Source organism: Bos javanicus, chromosome 6 (assembly GCF_032452875.1).
Source record: "Bos javanicus breed banteng chromosome 6, ARS-OSU_banteng_1.0, whole genome shotgun sequence".
Classification (NCBI taxonomy): domain Eukaryota; kingdom Metazoa; phylum Chordata; class Mammalia; order Artiodactyla; family Bovidae; genus Bos; species Bos javanicus.
Genome location: NC_083873.1, coordinates 94,075,926 through 94,101,371, shown reverse-complemented (window position 1 = coordinate 94,101,371; position 25,446 = coordinate 94,075,926). Strand labels below are relative to the sequence as shown.

General features: G+C 39.8%; 2 long non-coding RNA genes across 2 annotated transcripts in view; both read right to left on the bottom strand.

Annotated features, from left to right (window-relative positions):
• LOC133249758 (uncharacterized) overlaps positions 1–25,446 on the bottom strand; it is a 475,012-nt gene that overhangs the window by 93,929 nt on the left and 355,637 nt on the right. The gene's annotated exons all lie outside the window — the stretch shown is intronic.
• LOC133249757 (uncharacterized) overlaps positions 1–25,446 on the bottom strand; it is a 76,400-nt gene that overhangs the window by 7,615 nt on the left and 43,339 nt on the right. Inside the window, exon 2 of the long non-coding RNA XR_009737087.1 lies at positions 5,353–5,420. This is a non-coding gene — a long non-coding RNA (uncharacterized LOC133249757). The remainder of the gene's footprint in view (positions 1–5,352; positions 5,421–25,446) is intronic.

The window sequence follows — 25,446 nt, the reverse complement described above, 5'->3', positions numbered from 1 at the left end:
ACTTGATAAACTAGACTTCATTAATATTAGAACTTTTGGCACTAGAAGTTTTCCATAATATAAAAAGAATTAGTACAGCTAAATTCTAAAAAAAAAAAAAAGAATAACCCTATTTTTAAAATGGGCAAAAAAATGATGACATTTTGTAAAGTAGCTATGAAGTGAAAGTGTTAGTAGCTCAGTTATGTCCAACTCTTTATGACTCCATGAACTGTAGCCCTCCAGGCTCCTCTGTCCATGGAATTCTCCAGGCAAGAATACTGGAGTGGGTTTCCATTCCCTTCTCTATGAGAACAGCTAATAAGAACATGAAAATCGCTCAACAGAATTTATACTTCAGGTCAGAAAGGAGTTTCAGAGAAAAGATTTTTCTTCGTGCATGAAAACTATAAAGCGAGGCATATAAGTAAAACAGTGGTTCTCAAGACACTGGAAATCAAGCAATAAGAGATCAGCTAAGCTAACAAGAGGACTTTCCAGATGGCACTTGTGGTAAAGAACCTGCCTGCCAATGCAGGAGACATAAGAGACACGGCTTTGATCCCTGGGTCAGGAAGATCCCCTGCAGAAGGGCATGGCAACCCACTTCAGTATTCTTGCCTGGAGAATCCCATGGACAGAGGAGCCTGGTGGGCTACAGTCCATGGGGTTGCATAGAGTTGGTAAGTGAAGCGACTTACCACACAGTCTAACAAGATTAGCCCTGTGATGGCTCCAACATAGCTCTTGGTGAAAATGTCCAAGTTGTAAGTTTGCAAAGGTCAAGAGAGCCAGATATTGTAGGGAAGAGTGCCAGAGAGAAGAGAATTGTGAAGACAGAGAAATTTAGAGATCTGAAAGAGGCATCGAAAGTGCTCAGGATTTATAAGAAATCTCTAAATACCAGAGAGAAAACATTGAGAAACATTAAAAAGAACAATCCCTGGGATACACACAGAGCCAGAATTAATGTTTGCTCTCATCTGACACAGTGTAAAGCTTCATATTTCATGGGCATTTGGTAGAATATTCAGAAGTGTTTTCCCTCAGAAGTTGGGTAAATTAGCAACTGACTGAATTGTATTAGTCAGAGTTGGACACGACCAAGAAACTGAACAGCAACAAATTGTATTATGATCATGTTTAACAAAGCCTAAGAGCAAGAACTGAAAGAATCAAGCTGTTTCCAAGTACCATAACATGAATGCACAAATATTTAGAAATATTTATAGGATTACAAAAATATTTATAGGATTACAAAACAGTTAAAATTAATAACTCTGGCCTCAAATAGAAATGAAAAGTCATGCAAAGAAATGATCATAATGAGAAAAGTCAATAAACTGAATCCAAAACAAATATGACACAGAAGATAGCTTATACAAGATATTAAAGTTATTATAACTATATTCAGTATGGTCAAGAAGCTAGAGAAAAAAAAAAGGTGTGTTAAGTAGAGATATGAAAGATATATTCTTTAAAAGGAACAAACTGCATTTCTAAAGATGAAAACAATGTCTGAAATGAAAATACAATTGTTAGGATTAACAGAGTAGACATTGGCAAAGAAGAAATTAATGAGGTTGAAGACATAGCCAAAAAAAAGAAGCTATCCAAAAGTACTAGTACTAGAACTAAACATTACTTGCACTAAACATGAAGTATATCATACCACTTGAAAATAGATTGGGATAAACACAAATGCCGCTACTAAAATAATACAAAAAGGGTTATAAATAACAATAAAACAAAGGCAATAAAATTGGACTATTAAATAATTTTTATTAATGCAAAAGCAGAGGAGAAGAACAAAGGGAAAAAATAACCAAGAAAAAAAAATCAACATAGCAGAATCAACCCTAATGTAAATAACCTAGAACCTAAATGTTGCAAAAGCAAAGATTAGCAGATTGGATAGAAAAAGATCTAACTACATACTTCCCATATGAAATACCTTTTATATATCAAGATATACTAGATTTAAAAGATGAGAAAACATATACCAGGATAACACCGATCAATCAGAGGCATGCTGAAGTGGTTGTATTAATATCAAAGGAAATTTCAGAGCAAACAATATCACCAGAGATATACAGGATCATTCTACAATGAGGAGAAAGTCAATATATTCAAAGGACAAACCAATCCTAAACATTTATTAAGCTAATAACAGTTTCAAACACAAAAACTAAGAAGAACTGCTGGGAAAAATGGGTAAATGTACAATTACAGGAGATTTCAATTATCTTCTCAATAATTGATAGGCCAAAATTAAGGGTATAGAAGACAAGCCACACTATTAACCAGATTGGTATACTTGGCATTAATAGAGTGCTCCAGCCAACAACAGCAGAATATGCATTCTTTCAAGTGCACATGGATCGTTTACCAAGACAGAAGTGAATTCTGGGTCATAAAAAATGTCTAATAAATTTAGAAGATTTCAAGTCATATAAGATATACTGTCTAACCACAAACAGATTAAATTATAAGTGTTTAAAGTATCTGAAAAACTCACAAATAAAAAACTTCATGGGTCAAAGAGGAAACCAAAAGAGAAATTAGAAAGTATTTTGAATTGAGTGAGAACGAAAAATACAGTGTCAAAATCTGTGGGATGTTTCTAAGGCAATACTTGGAGGGAAATATATAGTACTAAATGTCAATTAAAACAGAAGATCTCAAATCAATGATCTCAAGTTCCTCAGAAGAGGAAGAGCAAGTTAAAACCAAAGTAATTTAAAATTAATAAAAATCAGAGGAGATATCAGTCGAAAATAGAAAAACAATAGAAAAAATCATTACTTTTCAAGTGCTTCTTTAAGAAAACCAATAAAATTAATAAACTAACAAGACTAATGGGAAACAAAAAGATACCACAATTGCTAATATCAGGAATGACAGAGGCAATTTTGCTGTAGATTCTGTACATATTAAAAGGATAATAGGAGGAAAACAACAACAACAAAAAAAGGATAACAGGGAATATGGTAATAACTTTATTCTAGTGGATTTGACATCTTAAATGGATAAATTCCTTGAAAGGCACAACCTACTAAAATTCCCTCAAGGAAAAACAGATAATCCTAGTATTACAATATCAGCCAAGAATTAAACTTTTAGTTAAAATCCTTGACACTAAAATATCCCCCATTCAGATAGCTTCACTGAGGAATTTCAACAAATATTTAAAGAGGAAATAATACCAGTTCTATACAAACTCTTCCAGAAAACTGAAGAGGAATACATATTTCTCAGCATACTGTATAAGGCCAGCATTTCTTTAATACCAAAACCAAAATGAATGTACTTCAAGTAAAGAATAATACAGACAAATATTCTTCACAAAATATATCATAAAGATTGTGTTGCCCAGGACATGTAGCAGATATACTTTTTGGTTAATATCTATCACAGACATGGCATCAGAATCAGTGAATACTTTGTCAGACATGTGTATAGTTGACTAACCTGTATTGAGAAAGTATCCATAATTAATCCAAGTAGATTTCCAAGGCTTTCAGTTTTCACATAAGCATTAAAACATAAACCTCATTCTTGCTGAAACTTGCTTTAAACAGTAAATCTGAACAACATAGAAAACTATAAAAGAGATGTTATTCCAATGAAAAACTTTTATAGTTAACATCTAATCATTCCTCATCAAGTACACTTCATCAAATTAGAACTTTTCTGTTCTTTTTAGTTTCATAGTTTCAACAAATGATAGTTTAAGACTGTAGACATAAACAGTTAAGGGCTTTTTTTTCTAGTTCCTTTCTTCTATCATATATTTACAAACTTATTTTAAAATTAATTCAGCTACAAAGATCAAGGAGGGGGTAACAGATTTTCATGTCTGATGCTTGCACTTGCTCTCACTCTTGCTCTGGGTTTGAATGTGTGTGTGTGTGTGACAGAGAGACAGAGAGACCATTGGCTCCTGTATGTCAACAGAGAAATAATGCTTAGAGGAAAACTTGATTTTGGAAACTGGGTCAGAGGCACAAAATAACATGTTTATAACAAGGCACAAACTGTGAACTACAGTAGAACTTCCCTCATCTATAAGATTTTGTCTTTTTCAGCATCAGTGTAGTCTACACACTAAGTCCCCTACGTATGAACCTTCAGGTTGTAAAACTTCAAAGATGCAAACATGCGTGTGTATGTTCAGTCACGTAAGTAGTTCATGTCTCTGGCGTACATTGTCACATACGTGCATCCTCTTTTGTGTACTTTACTGTATTATTGCTGTGCAACATGAGGAGCTTACAAATGAAGACCGGATGGAACTGGAGGCCCAGAGAAAGGATGAAGAGAGACAAGAAGAAGAAGAAACTGAAGAACCAAAGAGCTACATGTTGCAGGAAATGGCAAGGGGATTTTATTTGTTTGAGGAGGCACTGTTAGTTTCTGAGACATGTACGCGCGTGTGCTGTCGATTCAACAGTGTCCAACTCTTTGTGCCCCTATAGACTATAGCCCACCAGGCTCTTCTGTCCATGGGATTCTCCAGGCAAGAATACTGGAGTGGGTTGCCATGCCCTCCTCCAGGGGATCTTCCCGACCCGGGGATCAAACCTGTGTCTCTTATGTCTACCTGCAATGGCAGGCAGGCTCTTCACCACTGGTGCCAACAGGACCCCAATGCAGAACAGTACATGATGGTTGCAGCAGTCATTCAGAATGTAATCCAGTGCTACCAAGTCATCTGTGAAGAGAAAGAAAGAGTTACTACCCAGATATCACTGAATCGCTTTTTCAAGAGGGTAGATAGAATTGAATCCAGCAAGAAACTAAAACCTATGCCATCAATGTCAGGCTTGAGTGAGATTGCAGCTTGCCCTTTATTTCCTACTGTTAATGGTTCAGTGGCAAAGAATCTGCCTGCAGTGCAGGAGACCCGGATTCAATCCCTGGGATGGGAAGATCCCCTGGAGGAGGAAATGGCAACCCACTCCAGTATTCTTGCCTGGAGAATCCCAGGGACAGAGGAGCCTAGTGGGCTGCCGTCTATGGGGTCGCACAGAGTCGGACACAACTGAAGCGACTTAGCAGCAGCAGCAGCAGCAGTACTGTATTACTGTACTGTTCAAGGTACTGCACTAGAAGATTAAAAACATTTCGTTTATTTTTGTGCTTGTTTGTTTTTTATGTATTATTTGTATGAAAAGTATTATAAACCTATTACAGTACACCACTATATAGCCAGTTGTGTTAGTTGGGTACCTAAGCTATGTTAGACTTACAAGCAAATTGGACATATGAACCTGCTTCTGGAAAGGAACTGGTTCATATGTAAGGGACTGACTGTATTCAATATTAAATGTCAAACAAGCCCCCTATGACATTGTGGAAAACTCATCGTACCTTAATAATGGCAGAGTCAGTGGCTCAGAGAAGTCCAAATGAGCCGGGGGAATGCATGACAGTTGCAGCTGTGAAAGACAGAGAAAAAGAGAATACAAAGATCATTTCTCTAAGTGCAAAGAGCCAATGATGGCTCCTAAACACAACCAGCCCTTTTGGCAGCACTTCTCTATGTCAGGTATGCAAAAAAGTTGCCTGTAGTCTGCTTAAAAGAAAACTGAAAGAAAAAATAGGTGAGCCTCTGAGTGAAAGGGAAAAAAAGACATTTAATTAAGTCATGCAAGTGTTAGTTACCAGTCATTTCTGACTCTGTGACCCCATGGACTGTAGCCCACCAGGCTCCTCTATCCATGGGATTCTCCAGGCAAGAATACTGGATTGGGTAGCCATTCCCTTTTCCAGGGGATCTTCCCAACCTAGGAATCGAACTGGGGTCTCCTGCATTGCAGGCAGATTCTTTACTGTCTGAGCCACAAGACTTAAAGCCCAGTTAAGTCATAGAGTCAAGGAAGAAGAGGTTTCCAGTTCCACCTCTAATAGTGATTTCTCTGAAATTTCCTAGTTACACTTGAGACCATCTTATTGTGTCATATGTGTTAGTCGCTAAGTTGTGTCCGACTCTTTGCGACCCCATGGACTGTAGCCCACCAGACTCCCCAGTCCATGGAGTCCTCCGGGCAAGAATACTGGAGTGGGTTGCCATTTCCTTCTCCAGACCATGTTATTAAAAGAGTGTTAAATAATTGCAATATTTTTATAATCTCTGAGAAGAAATTAAGTCAACATAATTAATACAAGTATTCATATCCACCTGTGCCTATTCTTTGCCTTTTTAAGACATGGTGAGTTTAGGGAGAATTTCCCTGAAATTACCCATGCCACTTTCGGGCACATTTGGTCTCCTAGAAAGGAATCTATATTTTACCTCCATGAGGTATGTCTGTGGGGGTGGAAGAGAGGGCAAGAGGGTGACTTGAGATAATCATTACTAAAATGTTTTATTTGCACATGATAATTTCTCCTTTCATAAATATCAGCAAATATGCTTCTCTCCCCTCTCCCTCTCCCTCTCTCTCAGGATATCAGGCAGATAAGAGTTATCAGTAAAGGTCATCCTCAATTTCTGTACAGAAATGATCTGTCTCCGGTATGTAATAAACATTTATCCATGCCTTTATTAGCTATATTGAAGCTGACAGTTCTGTTAAACCATTTTCTTTCATTTTGCTAGGTCATGACGGTTAATGCTGCTAAAAAATCTCATCACTGCTTTTGATCACTGTATTGTCTTCCCTGTATTATCAGAATTTTGTGAAGGTAAGCACTGGCTGGAATGACCTATTAAAGTTACAGCCCGTTGAGTCTCTGGGTTTTTTTTTTTTTCTTCTTCTTCTTCTTCTTTTCATCACAATAAAAAAGCAAAGGAGTACAAAGAATAAATTTTCCTCAGGAGGTTATATTTAGTTGTGTAGTTAGCATATTCAGTCAACTCTCAATTATCCATAGCAAAAGGGAACTAAAGTATCAAATATAAATGAAAATCACATATAATCCAAAATTTTCCTTTTAGCTGAATCTTTCACCAGGGTATTCCTAGGATCTAAAAGGACAACGTCACATTTTACTCAAATCTCTTTCTCATCTCCAGGTGTCAGTTTTCAGGAAGTTAGATGAATAAAAAGCAAAAGCCAGAAGAACACACTCATTGAAAAAAACTTCTCCAGACAGTTGAGATGTGCAATGGAAAAAACATGATGGAGGGGGCAGTTTGCATCTGTGCCTTTCCATCTTCTATCCCACACAACCTCTTCTCTTATTCGAAGCAATTTTTAAGAAATCTTTGTTTTTGAGAACTGAAAAATGACAAAATAGCCATAAATACCTACCTTTGTTAATGGATCAAAGACCTTATAGATCTCCCCAAAGGTCTGTTGTCAGTTTCAAGGAATATGGTTCAGACAAAAATGTAGTTCAAACAAGTTAAAAATTCAAATATGTTTCCTTTCAGTTAAATAAATATTTACGGAGTTCTTACTGAATGCCAGGCAGTATGGAAAACTCTAGGAATACAAAAATACGAATGACTCATTTGAGCTCTTATGTAGCTAGAAACGAAGAAGTCACAAAAACAGATATATGAAATTGAAAGAGTGATATCAGAGCACAGAGAAGAAGCATCTTCCCCAGCTCAGGAGATCCTAGAGGATGATTAATTCCATACTGGATCCTGAAGGGCCAGCACAGTTATCCAGGTGAAGAAGAAAAAGACAGGGGAAAGGCACTGTGAGCAAAAGGAACATTGTGAGCAAAGGCACAGATGCCTGACACAGTTCTGTGTATTCACGGAATAGCTGGGATCTCCGAGTTGTCACAGCGCAGCAATCATAACCGTAGGGGAAGAGAAAGCGAAGGAAAAGGCAACTGATAAAACTGGAAAGTGGAGGAAAAGTCCAAATCTTTGGCAGCTATGTAAGAAACTTTAATACTCCTTCCAAGATAAAGTAACAACCAACATGACCCTAAGTTCCATTATCTGTTTGTTCTTTCTTTCAGTCAACAACAAACCACTTTGCCTAGAGAATCCCAGGGACAGGGGAGCCTGGTGGGCTGCTGTCTATGGGGTTGCACAGAGTCGGACAGGACTGAAACAATTCAGCAGCAGCAGCAGCAGCAACTACTTTCAGTGTTCACTACATGCCAGGCACTGTCCTAGGTGCTGGCGATACAGTGGGGGGAACAAAACCAAGAACTGGACTCATGCTGTGCTCATTCTGATGGGAAAGGAAAGACAAAAGATGACCACAAAACAACAAGTTATGTCAGGCGGTGGTAACATGTCAAAGCCTATTTAATCTCTCATCGCTAAAAAGAAAGGTTGAACAAAGAGGACAGGGATGTGAGCCGAGGAGCATGGTGAGCTGTTTCATAAAGAATGGTCGAGGCAAAGACTCCCTGAGAAGGGGATAGTTGATCAAATGCATTAAGGAAATGCATTGGAGGGAACTACTTTTACAGCAGAGCTGATCACACAAGCAAAGATCCTGCAAGGAGAGCGCAGATGGCAAGCTGAAAGGAAAGTGAAGGGGACAGTTTGGAGCAGAGGAGGTCAGGGGATGGGTACAGAGAGATGCAGACTGTGACTACACATGGGGCTGTTCAAACTTTTATAAAAAAAAAAATATTGATTTATTTGGCTGCACTAGGTTTAGTTACAGCACGTGAACTCTAGGTTTTAGTTACAGCATGTGGGATCTGGTTCCCTGCCCAGGGATCGAACCCCAGCCCACACCATTGGGAGCGTGAAATCTTAGCCACCTGGCCACCAGGGAAGTCCCTGCTCAAACTTTTTGAATCATGATCTAAAATACTACCCTTTACATTGTCACAAATCTATGTGTTTTAAAGACAGATTGAAAGTGAGATTTTTTTTTTTAAGTTTCAGGAAACCATATTATATGCAGTATGCTCCGTTCTTGTCAATTCAACTTCATCTTTTAAGAAATTCTGGTTACAATCCATTACATTTATTTTACAACCTATTAATAGATCATAACCCACAGCAGGGAAAACACTGGAGCAGGGTCATATAGACTATAAAAATGTGTTCTTTATAAGGTAACCAACACCTAGCCCAGAATGCCCTGGTGGCTCAAACAGTAGAGAATCTGCCTACAATGCAGGAGACCCAGGTTTGATCCCTGAGTTTGGAAGATCCCCTGGAGAAGGGAATAGCAACCCACTCCAGTATTCTTGCCTGGAGAATCCCATGGACAGAAGAGGCTGGCAGATTACAGTTCATGGGATGGCAAAGAGAAGTGACTTAGCAGAGCACAGCACAGTGTGTATTATTTCTAAAAGAACTGAATTGGAGTTCAGAAAATCTAATCTTTATTCTGTAGAATAATGATAATTGCTAAAATTAACATAGTTCCAGGCTCTGTTCTAAGCATTTTGCATCAGTTCAGTTCAGTTGCTCAGTCGTGTCCGACTCTTTGCAACCCCATGAACCGCAGCATGCCAGGCCTCCCTGTCCATCACCATCTCTCGGAGTTCATTCAGACTCACGTCCATCAAGTCGGTGATGCCATCCAGCCATCTCATCCTCTGTCATCCCCTTCTCCTCCTGCCCCCAATCCCTCCCAGCATCAGAGTCTTTTTCAATGAGTCAACTCTTTGCATGAGGTGGCCAAAGTACTGGAGTTTCAGCTTTAGCATCAGTCCTTCCAAAGAACCCCCAGGGCTCATCTCCTTTAGAATGGACTGGTTGGATCTCCTTGCAGTCCAAGGGACTCTCAAGAGTCTTCTCCAACACCACAGTTCAAAAGCATCAATTCTTCGGCGCTCAGCTTTCTTCATAGTCCAACTCTCACATCCATACATGACCACCGGAAAAACCATAACCTTGACTAGACGGACCTTTGTTGGCAAAGCAATGTCTCTGCTTTTGAATATGCTATCTAGGTTGGTCATAACTTTTCTTCCAAGGAGTAAGTGTCTTTTAATTTCATGGCTGCAATCACCATCTGCAGTGATTTTGGAGCCCCAAAAATAAAGTCTGACACTTTTTCCCCATCTATTTCCCATGAAGTGATGGGACCAGCATCTTGCATACACAATATTAATTCATTAAATCCTAACAACAGCCCTAGGGGAGAAGTACAAGTACTACCCCTAAAACCGGAAACTGAGGCACAGAGAGAAAACAACTCACCATAAGCCCTGCACTGCAAAGTCCTGCATATATTAACTGACTTAATCTTTACAACAGCCTTATTTTAAAAATAAGGTAACAGAGGCATGGGGAGGTATAAGTTACTTTCTGTCACAACCAATAATTGGTGGGGCTGGGACTGAGCCCAGAGCAGTCAGCTTCAAAGTCCACGGTCCTGGAGACCATGCCATTCTGCCTCCTTTAGCTGCAATACCTGAGCCAATATGAAATACGAAGATGCCAAGTGAGGCTTTAAGGAAAACGTGATCTCAGGAGAAAACAGCGGCCCCACTATACACATTCAGCATCAATCATTAGATGACAATTTTAATATCCTTACCACCAAGGACTTAGCAAAGATAACTCATGGAAATTTTCTCTTATACTTTCCCCAATCAAACTCTCTACTAGTATTTTTAAATTATCTTGAGGCTGAATTATTTCAGTTATTAATGTCTCTTTGAATCTGCTTTTCTACTTCCCTGAGACCCAAGTTTGGAACACTGTGCCTTTAAAAATTAAAAATGCAATTATCACATGGGATAATCTATGTGTCTATTTCACACCTCATTTTTAAAACTGATAATGATATCTTTTGGTGCTCATAGAGAAAGACACACATCTAGACACATGTATATCTCAGCATTTATACCTCTTATTAAACAGGAAGAATTTCCCTTAAGCTCTTCTTCAGCTGTTGTTTGCTTGTCCAGCACTTTACACAAATATGCATATACATATACAAGGGAAGAGTAGGGTGTTACCTTTGATGGTCTGCTCCTTAACCTAAACTATTTTTTGTCATCATGATTACAGATCATTGGTCAGGACCCATTTCCTAAAGAGTCTTTGTTCTCCATGGGGACTCAGCATAAATATACCAATAATAATAATTCATGTTCAAATGCTCTATCAAATCGACTTGGAAATGAAAGTTGGTCATGATAACTCTTCACCATCTTGAGTACAAATGCAGACAACCCAAGTGCACAGATACAACAATGGTCTCTGATCTTCATGTGTGAAGTCACAGGACTCCAAAACAAGAGATGAGGCCTTTGTGGTCATGGGAATCTTAAAGAGACATTTCAAACCACAACCTGGCATTTTTTAATGAGCTCACATTGGTTAAAATTTACTCTAGAGTATGGGCAATAGAAAACCACCCCTTTATCAATAGATAAAGCCTTCAAACCAATCCTAAAGGAAATCAACCCCAAATATTCATTGGAAGGACTGATGCTGAAGCTGAAGCTCCAATACTTTGGCCACCTGATGCAAACAGTCAACTCACTGAAAAATACCCTGATGCTGGGAAGGATTGAAGGCCGGAGAAGGGGGCATCAGAGGATGAGATGGTTAGATAGCGTCACTGACTCAATGGACATGAATTTGAGCAAATTCCGGGAGATAGCAGAGGACAGAGTAGCCTGGCATGCTACAGTCCCTGGGGTCTCTGAGAGTCGGACATAACTTAGTGACTGAACAACAACAACAACAAAACCTTTAAGTTTCTAAAATTAATTCATCAGTTGAAAAAAAAAAAAAACTAAAGTATCCACTTTCCCATGGTGATGTGGTATTTTAAGCCAGGCATTTTTCTGTGAGAGCTTCCCACTGTTTGGATCTTAATGAATAAAAACAAAGGACCAAATGCTTAACAGCTCTACTAATATTTCTTGTTCTTTTCAAAAGTAGGTCTTGGAGACAACCCATGATAATCAAAACCCAAATGGTGGTCAGGTCGTCCTAATTTAACACTACACTCTGCTTCATCCATAACCTTGGATAAGCCCCATTTCACAGTCTAAATCAGTTCCACAAAGAAGAAAGCATATTAATCTTTTTTTTTTTCCTTTTCTCTCTCAAAAACACCCTGGAGCTCACCATAACAACTATCCTCCAAATGTTTGTTATAGGACAGTGTTACAGTATAAAAATATAACAAACCCTTTCATGCGATACAGACTAAGACAAATCCTCCTTATAGTACATTCTGTACCACACTACGGCAAGATACAGCTGAGCTCATGAGTCTATTTTCAAATGATAAAGTCTTAAAGACTTCAGGAAGGTTATCCCCAGCACTGATACCAGAACAAAAACAAGAGTAGAAATTACATGAACGATAATCAGTCTCTTCTACTTAGAATCTTTAACATGACAGCTTCAAATCCTACCTGATATTGAGCAGAAAGGTGGGAAAAAGTTAAATCCACTGCAAAAAAAAAAAAAAAAGTATCCAGTCACAAAGTACAAGACAAACAGAACGGGGTATCAGCACGTGGCAACTCCAATATATCTCGTCATTATCATTTAGTGGATGTGTCTTCCCTATTTTTCAGCGAGACACCTAGTCAATAAGAAGAAAAACTATTGATCTACCAACAAGTTTAGTGCAATCTTGAAATAAATTCTGTTCAAACCCAGAAGCCTCCCTCCGTGTAATAGTTAAATTACTCACTCCCATGCAAAGCACAAATCCTACCCTTAGGCTATGATCAGCATGATCTTTTATTTGAAGTCTTACAGGCTGTTCAAGGGACAACCCTGATGGGTTTGGCCAAAGAGAAACAACACATCGAGTAGCTCAATGCGGGCCAAGCGAAATGGAGCCTCCCAGTGTGAGGATATTAAATTATGATGGCTGCCACAGGGGGCACAATTGTTAGCGGCCCCCTCCCACTTATGGCCTTGCTCCTCTCTTCCCTGCAGCGAGTGTTCATTGTCATACCTAATATTCAAATGCTTTGATAATGATAAGATTGTCAAGATAATAGCAGGAAACTTTCAGTAGAAACTCAATTTTCCAAAGCCAGCTGTGTTCTCTGGATGGTTCTTCCTTAAGAAGACGCCTTCAAAGAGCAAATCTTTTCCCATGTAAAAATCAGAACAAAGCTTCTATTATATGGAAATACACATGCACAGGGTCTAAGTTTAGGAGAACAAACGTACATCAGCAAGTCAATACTACACATGGTCAAGAGACAGAACGCTACAGGAGAGAGCGAGCCCAACAAAGCAGACAAGATGAGAAATAGGGCAGCAGAATGGGATGAATCTTTCTTAATCTAACATTCTGTTTGGGGCAGGAGGGTGTTTTCCCCTATCCAGAGACTTTTAAGTGGGTGCACGCAGGCGACAAGCTCTTAAATCAAGGAAGGATCGCCCATGTGGACATTATTGATGGCACCTTGTTAGAAGAAGCACTTTGGGTTTCTTTCGTTCCTTTCATTTGCACGACATTCCAATCAATAGACCCAGTGAGGTGGGGTGTAATGTGGTTTTTTTGGAAGAACGCTGGTATTGTTAACATGTTCAATATCTGTATTTCTTAAGGTTGATTCAGGAAACCTTGCCCTTTTGTCCCAATCAAATAATGGTTTTAAGGAAGCGCTACCCTTTGGCTTTCTTTCCTCTGTCAATGCTATTTGGTCTACAGCCATTTTAAATAAGAAGTTTCAATGGATTGAAAAAAAAAAAAGCAGCAGCTGGAGACTAAAGCCCTGCAGGTGGCTGCTGATAAATACAGTATTGTAACTTGCTGGCGTGAGCCCTCTCAAAGTGTTTTGAATACAGGTCAAAAGGCTTGACAAATTCAGGAGTCAATTTTAAATTATAATCTACATGCAAGTAAATCGTTACCCATGCCACCCAAAAGGATTTCTCTTTTCTTTGCTGGTTACATAGGAACAGACAGAATTTCATTCACCTTTTACACATAGACTTATTTCAGTGTATTCATTTCATTATAACCAGAAATGCATGGTTATTCCAGTCACTTTATATCTTAAAACAATAGTGGCCAATTCTTTAAGGAGGGATAACCTATATTTTAACTATATATATATGAGAAAGAATATCCTTTAAGTACATTTTTTCTCTTTGTGGTATTTTTTAAACCATGAGAAGAAAAGCACTATAGAAAGACACAGAATTGCTTATTTCCATTTTGACATCATTTGGGACCAACAGATACTCTACCTGGATTCATCTCATTTGGCCACCTTTACCCTATGGTTCTTTGTCCTCTAGCACTTATGCTTCTCATTTTCACAGAATTAGTTAGCATATTTCTTCAGAAGTATTGTCTTTTTATATTTGCCCTCTCTCCATATTTAAGGTTTAGATTTCCCAAGACCAAGGATCAGGTCTTTTATTGACTTTTGGCATATCCCAAAGCAAGCCTTTCTCTGTTTAATGTGAATGTTTAATAAAAAATAATAAACAATAAATAAGATTTAAGAAGGCTATAGAACAACTTTCTAACAATGGTCTTATATTTCAGATATGTTGCCAGAGAAGGAGAGCTATGTTATATAATTTTGAAGTGTTTGATTTTCCAAGGATGATTATGTGAGTAATCAGTCACTTCAGTCATGTCCAGCCACAGTCTGACTCTTTGTGACCCTGCCAGGCTCCTCTGTCCATGGGATTCTTCAGGCAAGAATACCGGAGTGGGTTGCCATTTCCTCCTCCAGGGGATCTTCCCAACTCAGGGATCGAACCCAGGTCTCCTACACTGCAGGCAGATTCTTTACCATCTGAGCCACCAGGGAAGTGGTGATTATATATTCTTTTATAGTAAAATCACAATAAAAGAAAAATAAAATAATTCTTAAAAGAAGGAAGATCTGAAGAGGCACATTAGTCCTCACCTTGACTGACCCAATTCAAATACACTATCACTTTATTAATCAATAGCACAATTGAGGGGCAGAGGTGGAGATGAAAAATTTTTATAGATCTTGCTGCATGTGGGAAGTGAGGAATGTATATCTTCTAATCTGGACCTTGACTGAACCTATGCAAATGGAGAAAAGAAATGGTATTTTCTAAAAAGGAAGTGGAATACCATCTCACCATCCTCCATCTACTAATAATAGCATTCATTCATTCAATAGAATTTTTGTAAACATCTACTCTATGCCAGGCATTTTTCTGGGCACTGAATACCACAGGTGAATACCACAGTCATCACTGAATCACATTCTAGTTGAGGTAAACAGACAGTAAACAAGAAATTTTTAAATAGGTCATAGGATGATAAGCATCTTTGGAAAAAATAGAGAAGGGTATGTCGGTGGATGGTTAGGATGGTTGCAGTTTCATAGACAAGGCAGACAGTGAGGAAGATGACATGAGGGAGGTAGGAAGGACTGGAACACACAGGGACTAGTGTGCCCTATGTGTCAATAAGCCAGGATTCTTTTTTAAGTAATAAAAGAATTCATTAGGGCCTTTAGGCAGCAAATGATGTGATCTTATATCCACTTGAGGAATCATTCTTTTGCATAAGAGAAATGGTACAAGAATAGAGACAGGAAGCAATATAAATTTGAGAGACAAAAACACTTAAAAATGTATTTAAAGTCATGGGACTGCCTGAGACTACCTCAAGAAAAAAGATACACTGAGTGGAAAGGAGGTCTGAGGACAGAATCTGTGAATGTTTAGTCTGGAAGAGGAAGCGGTTGGGATCTGTCTGACACTCTGGCTCTCAAGTCATTGATTGTAATGCCTCAGGTAGCAGAAGTTTCCATACCTGGACACTGTCTGTAAAGTAGACAATTCCTCACCCTTCTCCCTGGAGCTGAAGAAGGAATGAAATGGGTAATGATTTTCCAATGCTAATATTTGCACTGAAGAGACACCATGGACAGGGAATACATGCTTGAGTTTCTTGACCTAAGAGAGTCTGGTGATTCTTAGATGAAAGGCTAGATTTGATATTCCATTTGAAGAAGATAGATTTAAAGACCTTTCAGAGAATCTAATAAGAGGCAGGAGTCAGAGTGAGTGAGTGAGCGACTGTTTCAGGCTAAATTGTGTCTGACTCTGTTGTGACCCCATGGACTGTAGCCCACCAGGTTTCCTCTGTCCATTGGAATTTCCCAGGCAAGAATACTGGAGTGGGTTGATATTTCCTTCTCCAAGGGATCTTCATGACTCAGGGATCGAACCCACATCTCCTGCATTGCAGGTAGATTCTTTACTGATGAGTCACTTGGACACCCAAGAGTAGGAAGAGAAGTATAATTAAGAAGGGAAGAAAAGAGCCCAGATAGAAGAGAAGGAAGAACAGAAAAGAAAACTAGCATTAATTTAAGAAAAGAGTATGGCTTATGGGCAATGTTATTGTCACAAGATGTACAGTAGGTGATTTTGGGTAGTATGTAGATTCTGAAAATATTTATGTATTGTGTATTTATCATACAGTTATCTTTGGGCAATTAAATTATTTACTTTTGTACTTTCAGGAGTGAGAGAACATTTCCTACTTTTAAATTTTTCCTATTTTACTCGACAAAAAAATAGAATGTCAGTTTAAAGGGAAAAATACTAAATTCTTAATCTCCAGAATCCTCAGATTTCTTATCAATACAATGGGATACAATCTGTATTTCAGGGTTGCTATGGTAACTAACAATAAGGGTACATCTAGTATAATGCCTAGCAGGCTCTCAATAATAATGAAAAAATATTGTTACTATTAATATTTTTAAGTATCTAGTATGTGCTAAGTGTAAAAAAGATTATGACATTAGTGGGAACATAGGTTAAAATCTAAAGGCAAAACAAATCAGGAGAAACAATCCTATTACAAGATCAGCAGAAAGAAAAGAGTGAGGTGGTCACGAATGACAGTAAAGTAAAGCAAAAACTAAAGTTAGAAAATAAAGTTTTTGACCTCTCTGATGTTCCAATGGTGAAGAATCCACCTAGGTTCGATCCTTGATCTGGGACAATCCCACATGCTGCAGAGCAACTAAGCCCATATGCCACAAATACTGAGCCCACGTGCCCTAGAGCCCATGCTCTGCAACACGAGAAGCCATCCCAGGGAGAAGTCCGTGCACCACAGCTCAAAAGTAGCCCCTGCTCACTGCATCTAGAGAAAGCTTGCACAGCAACAAAGACCCAGCACAGCCACAAATAAAAATTTTTAATTAGTGGGAAAGTAATAAAATTGGGAGTCGGGGACTGAAGAGAACAAGACGGTGGCATGATTTTGACATGGCGCTAAAGAAACCAGGATGAGACTTGACTCATCAAGTTGCTAAGCAAAGAACAGAAGCAGAGACTCTTGACCTGGAGACCACGGTGGGTTCTGGGAGATGTCTGAAACCACTAAAACCGGGTGGTGAAATGTTACATATGCAAATATCAGAGCAAGCATTTTTCTAAATAGATGGTCCATGTCTCCCATCAGAGTTTCAGAGACTGGTGGCCTCAAATTTTTCAGTATTTCTGACTCAGCCAGATCAATTAGTCAACTGAAAACATTTGGAAGATATTTCTCTACATTAATATATGTGCTATTCCAAGTTTGCCAAGCATTGGAATGGCGTTGTACTTAAAAAGTCTTGGGGAAAGGGGTCACGGTGCCATCAGCATTATTTTTCCAGCCGGGTTTATGTTAAGCTATGGCCAGACCTGCTATAGGCCCGATGGACAGAGACACAATTAGTATGTGAAAGCATGTAACTGAAGCATGATAAGAGTGTCCTTAGATGACAATGACATTGATCCTTGAATGGTGGCATTCTAAGCATTAGAGATGGCAGTGAGCATGCCGCCTTCTGTGTTCCCACCTCCACCAGATGACCCTGACCACCAAACTCTGGGCATATTGGGGAAGACCATGGGGAGCCAGATTCAGACACTCTTCCATCTAATCTCATGGTTTCCTTTGCACTGCTTCTTCCTGGTTCAATAATTAGTGAATTTACCAACAACCTTGGGCTTTCCAGGAGGCACTAGTGATAAGAACTCACCTGCCAATGCAGGAGACATAAGAGACGCAGGTTCAATCCCTGAGTTGGAAAGATCCCATGATGGAGGGCAAGGCAATCCACTCCAGTATTCTTGCCTGGAGAATCTCACGGACAACGGAGTCTGGTGGACTACTGTCCATAAGGTTGAAAAGAGTTAGACAGGACTGAAGCAACTTAGCACACACACCAGCAACCTTAAATCAAAGCTAAGTCACCTTTACACCAGCCCCCTCCTTAGGGAGCAAAGTCAGCCAGCCTCAAACAGCTAGTTGGAGATAACACTCCACCTATTTTATCACAACCCAATACTCTCATTAACATTTCATGAATATCTGTGGTTCCATAAGCAAACTCAGAGTTTAGCACTGCAGCTAAAAAATGGATAACATTTACTTCACTAGTTGTAGCTCATCCTGAAAGAGATCTTTGTTAATTTCTCTAACCAGAGAAAAGGAAAAGAAGATGAACCTCCCAAAAAAGAAGCCAAATTTAAGGGGAAAATGTAAATTCCAGAATATATTTTCAAATATCCGACTTTCTTGACTATTCCTAAACATTTCTAAGTCCGCCTACTATAGTCCACCAGGCTTCTTTGTCCATGGGATTTTTCAGGCAAGAATACTACAGTGGGTAGCCATTCCCTTCTCCAGGGATCTTCCCAACCCAGGTATTGAACCCAAGTCTCCCCCATTGCAGGCAGTTTTTTTACCATCTGAGCCACCAGGGAAGCCCCACTATAACTACTACATGTTTTAAAGGTGAGAAAAAATGGTAAGAATGTGTTTTCCATGGTTGAAAGGATGCCACAATGCAAGTTCTAATAGGAACTTACCAGAAACTGCTCAGTAACAAAGATTTTGAACACCAAAAAAAAAAAAAAAAATGAGAAAATAAAACAAGTAAAAAGTAGCCATAAAATAAATTGATAAATAAATAATTAAACCAAGAATGACTTCAAATGTTAATTTCTTTCAAACAGAGGCTCAGTTTCCATACCTAGTGAAAAATAAAGCTTTCTTGGTTAAGGCAAACAACTGTCATCAACACCCCTAAAATCCATATTTGATTAAGGTCAGGATGACTAGCTCTTGAAATTCAGATCTCTTTAAGATGAAGATCCTTATCTCAAGAACTAAGAGAAAGGAACCCAACAGGCATTATTAGCATATTTTTAAAGAACAACTTTAGCTTTGTATAGTGACTTTCTCATCTTGGAACATCAATTTTTCTCTCAATTTGTTCAGTTTACAGCTAGGAACAAAACAGGAGGTCAAGTACAGTAATGGGTAAGAAAAGCATAAAGGAATATATTTTGCAGTGACGATTCCAACAGACACTTAGAGTCACATACGGATCATGTCTTCTTAGAAAAAAGAAAAAGTGTTAGTCGCTCAGTCGTGTCCAACTCTTTGTGACCCCCTGGACTGTAGCCCGCCAGGCTCCTCTGTCCATGGAATTCTCCAGGCAAGAATACTGGAGTGGGTTGCCATGCCCTTCTCCAGGGGATCTTCCCAACCTAGAGATCAAACTCGGATCTCCTATATTGCAGGCAGATTCTTCACTGTCCAAGCCACCTGAGAGTCTTGGGGGAATACAGAACAGTGACATTTTCCGTGAGCATTTCTTTCCTCCCAGGTGGAGCCTTTAGGAACCACAGCACTTGGTAACCTACAGTGAAATCCACATTGGAGGTGCGTCCTGCCCTGAAATGCGTCTCCTTTCTTTAAGTTCCTTTTGCACAGAGCTGAAGGGAGGTTCAGAGAGGTGCAGTGTGGGACAGAGAAAGGGAAAAAACCCTTTCTTCACACTCGTGCTGCTATGAATGCGGACCATCTGTGCCCCAGCTGGAGTGCCGGCAATGGTCTGGCACTTGAACCACACCATATTTACAGATCTAAACACAAATGGCTACTGCCTGATTGTTTCATGATTCATTAGTCAGACAAGCTCTCCTCTCCCGCCAGCACAGCTGTTACAGAGTAAACCTTTGTCACTTAATAGGCCTGATTATTACTTTCCATCAAAGGTATTGATCTGTGTCACCTCTACTTAAGGGAATGGGGGAGAAGAAAATGGGGGAATAAAATGTACCAGGAAAACAGGAACACGAAAAAGAAGAAAATGGGGACAAGAGAGGGACGTTAGGCGGGGTCGGGGACAATGGCTTTCTCCCTTGCTCTCGCTTGCATGACCTGAATATCTGGACCCCGTGTCTTTGGCCGCAGTGACTGACTTTCTCAGAAAGAGGAGCCATGCCTCACACGGTGGGCAGCCCTGAGCCCCCAGACCATGGCGGTCACAGACCCTGACCACACGGATCTCCTTGCTCCACGAGAGGTACACAGTGAACTGAACCAGAAATCTGTATCAATTAATAAACCAAGCCAGTGTGCAGATCAAATACAGGCTCTGGAGGGAATTTTTATAGCTCCTTTAATTATCTCCTTTTATTTAACAAATAAAGTGCAGCTATAACCCTGGGCTGTTCCCTGTGAGGCACAGCATTCACCCAGGTTGGGGGTGGGGTGGGCTAATGTCCTGTCTGCCTGCCAGGCAGGCACCTGGGGCAGAGCACTGGCTGGGGAAGCGACGCACCAGCTCAGAACCCTGACCAGGGCTCCGCTTAGCTCTCACCTCTTCTGACCACTTTCCTCACTTTGTCCTTTTTTCCAAGAACTCAGAGGAACAAAAAGGGAGAGGACTCCCTGGGAGGGGATAGACAAAGACTATCAGAAATTACACCAACTCAGTTAAAAATAAAGGTAGAGTCCCACCAACACTACCACCACGACTATTATTTGGGAAGCAAGACTTTTAGAAAAGGAGATCAGAGGTCATCTATCTAATCTGATTTGCCTATAAGCAAAGGAAGTCCAGAGAGGTTTAGAAGCTTCCTCCTACGACGCAGTGTTTTGTGTGGGACAGCTGAGTCTAAAAGAAAAGTCCTCTGCTAACCTGTCCATTTTAACTGCCAGCCCTCCAAATACCAAAATCTCAATTCAGACGGGGACTGTTTTAAATAATATTGTACCTCTTAGAGCCTGATAGAAAGTGAAAAGTGAAAGTGTTAGTCACTCAGTCGCATCTGACTCTTTGCAACCCCACAGACTGTAGCCCATTGGGCTTCTCTGTCCATGGAATTCTCCAGGCAAGAATACTGGAGTGGGTTGCCATTCTCTTCTCCAGGGGATCTTCACAACCCAGGGATTGAACCCTGGTCTCTGGCATTGCAGGTGGATTCTTTACCATCTGAGCCATCAAGGAAGCCCCTGTTTTAACTGATATTATACCTCCTGCAGCCTGAAAGAAGATAAGATCATAAAAGAATGAGCCTTTGATCAGAGCTGGTGGAATCACCCTTAGTATAGTCACATTTGTAACTATAGAAGAATAGCATTTTATTTTATATAGTATACATACACATATGCATTGGGAAGCCTCTAAAGCAGTTATATAGTGTACATACATGTATGCATAAATATCACACACAAGTAACCCCCTACATGCAACCACTTAACAACTCAGTCTTCTGAGACTCCAACACTGGCTGATTCCCTTCTCCTTATCTCCGTAACACTCACTGCAATTATTACCCAAATCTAGCATATTAAAGGGACCTTTATTACTCCTTTTCCCTAGACCTCACTCTTCAATTGTATGCATTGTCATTCCAGTTCACAAGAGGTCAACAGCCTTGCTAAGCCCCTACTGTTTGTTTTATGGTGCTCACCACAGTTGATGGATTGACAAGACTAGACACTGGGACTCTCCACTGAGTGACCAACAATAGAATCAAGAGACAAGGTTCACCACCCCTCAACTCAGTCTGTTCAGAATTAAAGGAGATGGTCAGAACTTGATTTGCTTAAGTTCCTGTCTCCAAAGACATTGCTAATGAGTCTAACACTGAAAGATATCTGAAGGGATTGTGGCCCTGGGGAGCTGAGCAAGCCCATTTCATACTTATTTTATTCTCAGTAGGCCCTTGGCCAAGGGTAGGATGCTAATGGCTTGAGATCACTTCTGACTCAGCCCAGATTTTAATCAGCAAACTGGCAATGAAAGACCCCTTGTCCCATTTCCATGTGTATATTTCTCCAGGTGGTTTAATTGTTCCACTTGATATCCATATCCAGGGCCATCTAGTCATCTCCCTTTCCATTCCCAGTCACCAAATGGCATTGGAAATTTTACTCTTTGAAAGCACGCAGTCTATGTTTTGGCACCCATAAAACATTTTTTAACAGAAATCATAACCCTAATTCTTCTATATAAAACAGAAATCAGACTTGGATGCAAATGAAATCTTAATGATAGCCAACTTTCAGCTTTCCAAACCAGAGTTTCTTTTTGTAATTTACATCTATCAATTGACAGAACCAATATGATTTTATGTGGGCACAGTTTGGCAACTGGGAACTCCATATAATATACTATACTTGAAATTCATATAAAAAGAAAGCTGTCAGCAGTAGAATCTGATTAAAGGGCATTTGTTCTTAACAGGGTGGGGGGTGAGCTGCTGGGGGTGGCGGAGGGAAGGTACCAGCTTATAGTCATAAAAAAAGAAACTGATTGGCAAGAACTCATGTGAAAATGCCAAAGTATTAAAAATACACTTCAATGTTTTCTCTGTTTATATTCCACTTGATAATTTGATTTTGAATCTCAACATGCGTTTCTCCCAACAAATTAACAGTGGACCTTAAAATTAAAAATGGACCTTACCTAGAAATCTAGGTATGATGACAAATAGCATTTGAAAGTATCTTCTAAAAAAAAAATCCTGAAAATTGTCTCCAACATATGACAGATGGTTTGATATGCCTTAACAAATTTTAGTGAGGCAAGAAGGATAGGTATATTACTTTAATTTTATAGGCAGGACAATGATGGGTTAAAAGATCAAGAATAGAGAAATATCACCAAACAATGTTTATAAAGCTCCTACTTGTCTGAAATGCAAAAGAGCTGCTGGTTATTTCCCCAGAAAGACCTATGTATAAGGCTTCCCCCATGGCTCAGCAGTAAAGAACCTGCCTGAGATGCAGGAGCTGCAGGAAACATGGGTTCAATCCCTGGGTTGGGAAGATCCCCTGGAGGAGGGCATGGCGACCCACACCAGTATTCTTGCCTAGAGAATCCTATGGACAGAGGAGCCTGGTGGGCTACAGTCCATGGGGTCACAAAGAGTTAGACATGACTGAAGCATTAAAAAAGCTTCTCTGTTGTCTCAGATGGTAAAGAATCTGCCTGCAATGCAGGAGACCAGCATTTGATCCCTGGGTGGGGAAGATCCCCTGGAGAAGGAAACAGCTCCTACTCCAATATTCTTGCCTGGAGAATTCCATGGAAGCATTAGAAAAATGACCCGAGTTCAATGTCTTATCAACAGCTTTGTTTTGGGGGAAAGCATAAGAGAAAATCCACTCTCTGGCGTCCAGTGGTGCTCACGTGTTCTGGAGGCAGCCATGCACAGGAAGCCCTGAGTCTGAGTACTTTCTACTCAGAATAAAACAAAACATATACATGCAGCTAATTAAAAAACAATGTGCCTTTAAAAATAGCATAACACTTGTTCTTATAGAGCTACATTATTTAACTAAATATACATGGAACAGCTGGGACTAAAACCCCTAAAATACATTCAGCAGATTGCAATGAAAACCTACGTTTGTATTTAGTTACCTACATGTTTTAATATGGTACACGCAACCAAAGCTAACAGTACTCAAGGTTGAATAATTGTGTTTCTCACTCCTAAAAATGGCAACACCAAAGTATGTTCTAGAAAATGCTTTTTTTGTTAAATATGTTTTCTTTTTTTTTCTTTAAGGGTGAATGCTCACAGAAATTTTAAAACTGGATTGTATTTATATCTGTCTTTTCTAAGTTTAAAACTCATCATAGCACATCCTAAAATGTCTCTAGTCAATGTGCTACAAATGTGGGTTGTAAAATAATAAATAAATAAATGAACAATAGCCAACATATATGACTCACTATGTGATGGTCATGCATATATCAACTCCATCATCAGCATACCCTATAAGTTAAGTTCTCTTAGTATCCAGATTTTACAGATGAGTGAACTGAGTCACAGAGAGGTACCACAGACAGCTGATACGTGTCAGAGCTGGAATTCAAAATCAGGCTGTCTAGCTCCAGAGTTCTTGATCTTAAAGTTTACAAATAAAGATAACTCTACAGAGGAGGGGGAGAAAGTAAGAAAGAAGGAGGGAAGGGGAAGGTAGGAAGGAAAAGAAAGAGAGAGAAGGGAAGCAAGCAGCGAAGGAAGGGAGGGAGAATAAGAAATACTTTTTAAAAATTGAGTCAAAAAACAGGGGAGGTCGGGAGGGTGGGATAATTTGCCTTTATAATGCAATGGGAAAATCTGAAAAATTCTCTTGAGGAATTACAGGAAGTCTCTTTGACAACTGGAACAGGTTTTTTGGAAGGAAGGAGGGAAGTGGGGGGTGGCTGATGCCAACTGAACCCTGCTATGACCTTGGTGAAGGAGAAATGACTACAGATTCAGTCCTCCTGCGCCAGCTCTCAGGGCCTCCCTTCCAGGAATGCGTCCATCTGCCCCAGCCTCCCGAACATTGCAAACACTGCTCCTCCCCACCTGGACTTAAGAAGATGTCAAGGGATAAGACACCCGGAAACCTAAAATACAAGCGTAGTGATGCATGGTCACTTGGCAACAGTGAGGTGTGCTTTGCTTCATGCCAACAAATGGAGCCTGCCTTCTTGCCAGCAGCCCAGACTTTCAGCAAACAGACGACATGGCAGAAGCAGGGGCACAGAAGCAGAAGGGATCTGTCCAGCAGAGGAGAAATCTTCCACACATTCATGGGGAAAAAAATGCAGGAGAAAAGAATAGATTATCACTGACAGTAACAGCAGGATGTTTGTGATAAAAGAAAGTACTTGTAACTCAGCGATACTGTGGAGCATATTAACTGGGAACAGAAATATTATGTAATGATATGTCACTGAGCGAAAGCTTGGAGGACTAGTCCACAAAAATAAGCAGAGATGCCAGTCTGTATTTTGGACTTAGAGCTGGAAATGAAGGTCATCAAGAACCTTAGCAGAAATACCTTAGAGTTTTGTGGTTTGAACAAGATGAGGGTTTGTTCTATTTTATTTTTTTTTCCTTTGGTACATTAGCCCTTTTTGGGTGCCTCCCCTGGTATTTAAAGAATAGAAACAAAGATTTGGTAAGCCATGTCAGGAAGGTCCCTGGGAGGAGGGCATGGCAACCTAATCCAGTATTCTTCCCTGGAGAATCCCATGGACAGAGGAGCCAGGCATGCTATGGTCCATAGGGTTGCAGAGTCAGACACAACTGAAGTGACTTAGCATGCATGCACGTGGCCCTATTTGGAAATTTGGAACATTTTACGTATATCTTGGGGCTTCCCTGGTGGTTCCGATGGTAAAGAATCTGCCTGCAATGCAGGAGACATGGGTTCGATCCCTGGATCAGGAACATTCTCTGGACAAGGGATTGGCTACCCACTTCAGTATTCTTGCTTGGAGATTTCATTTGCAAATAGAGCTTGTCAAATAATTTATGACCTTGAACTTCTAGACAGC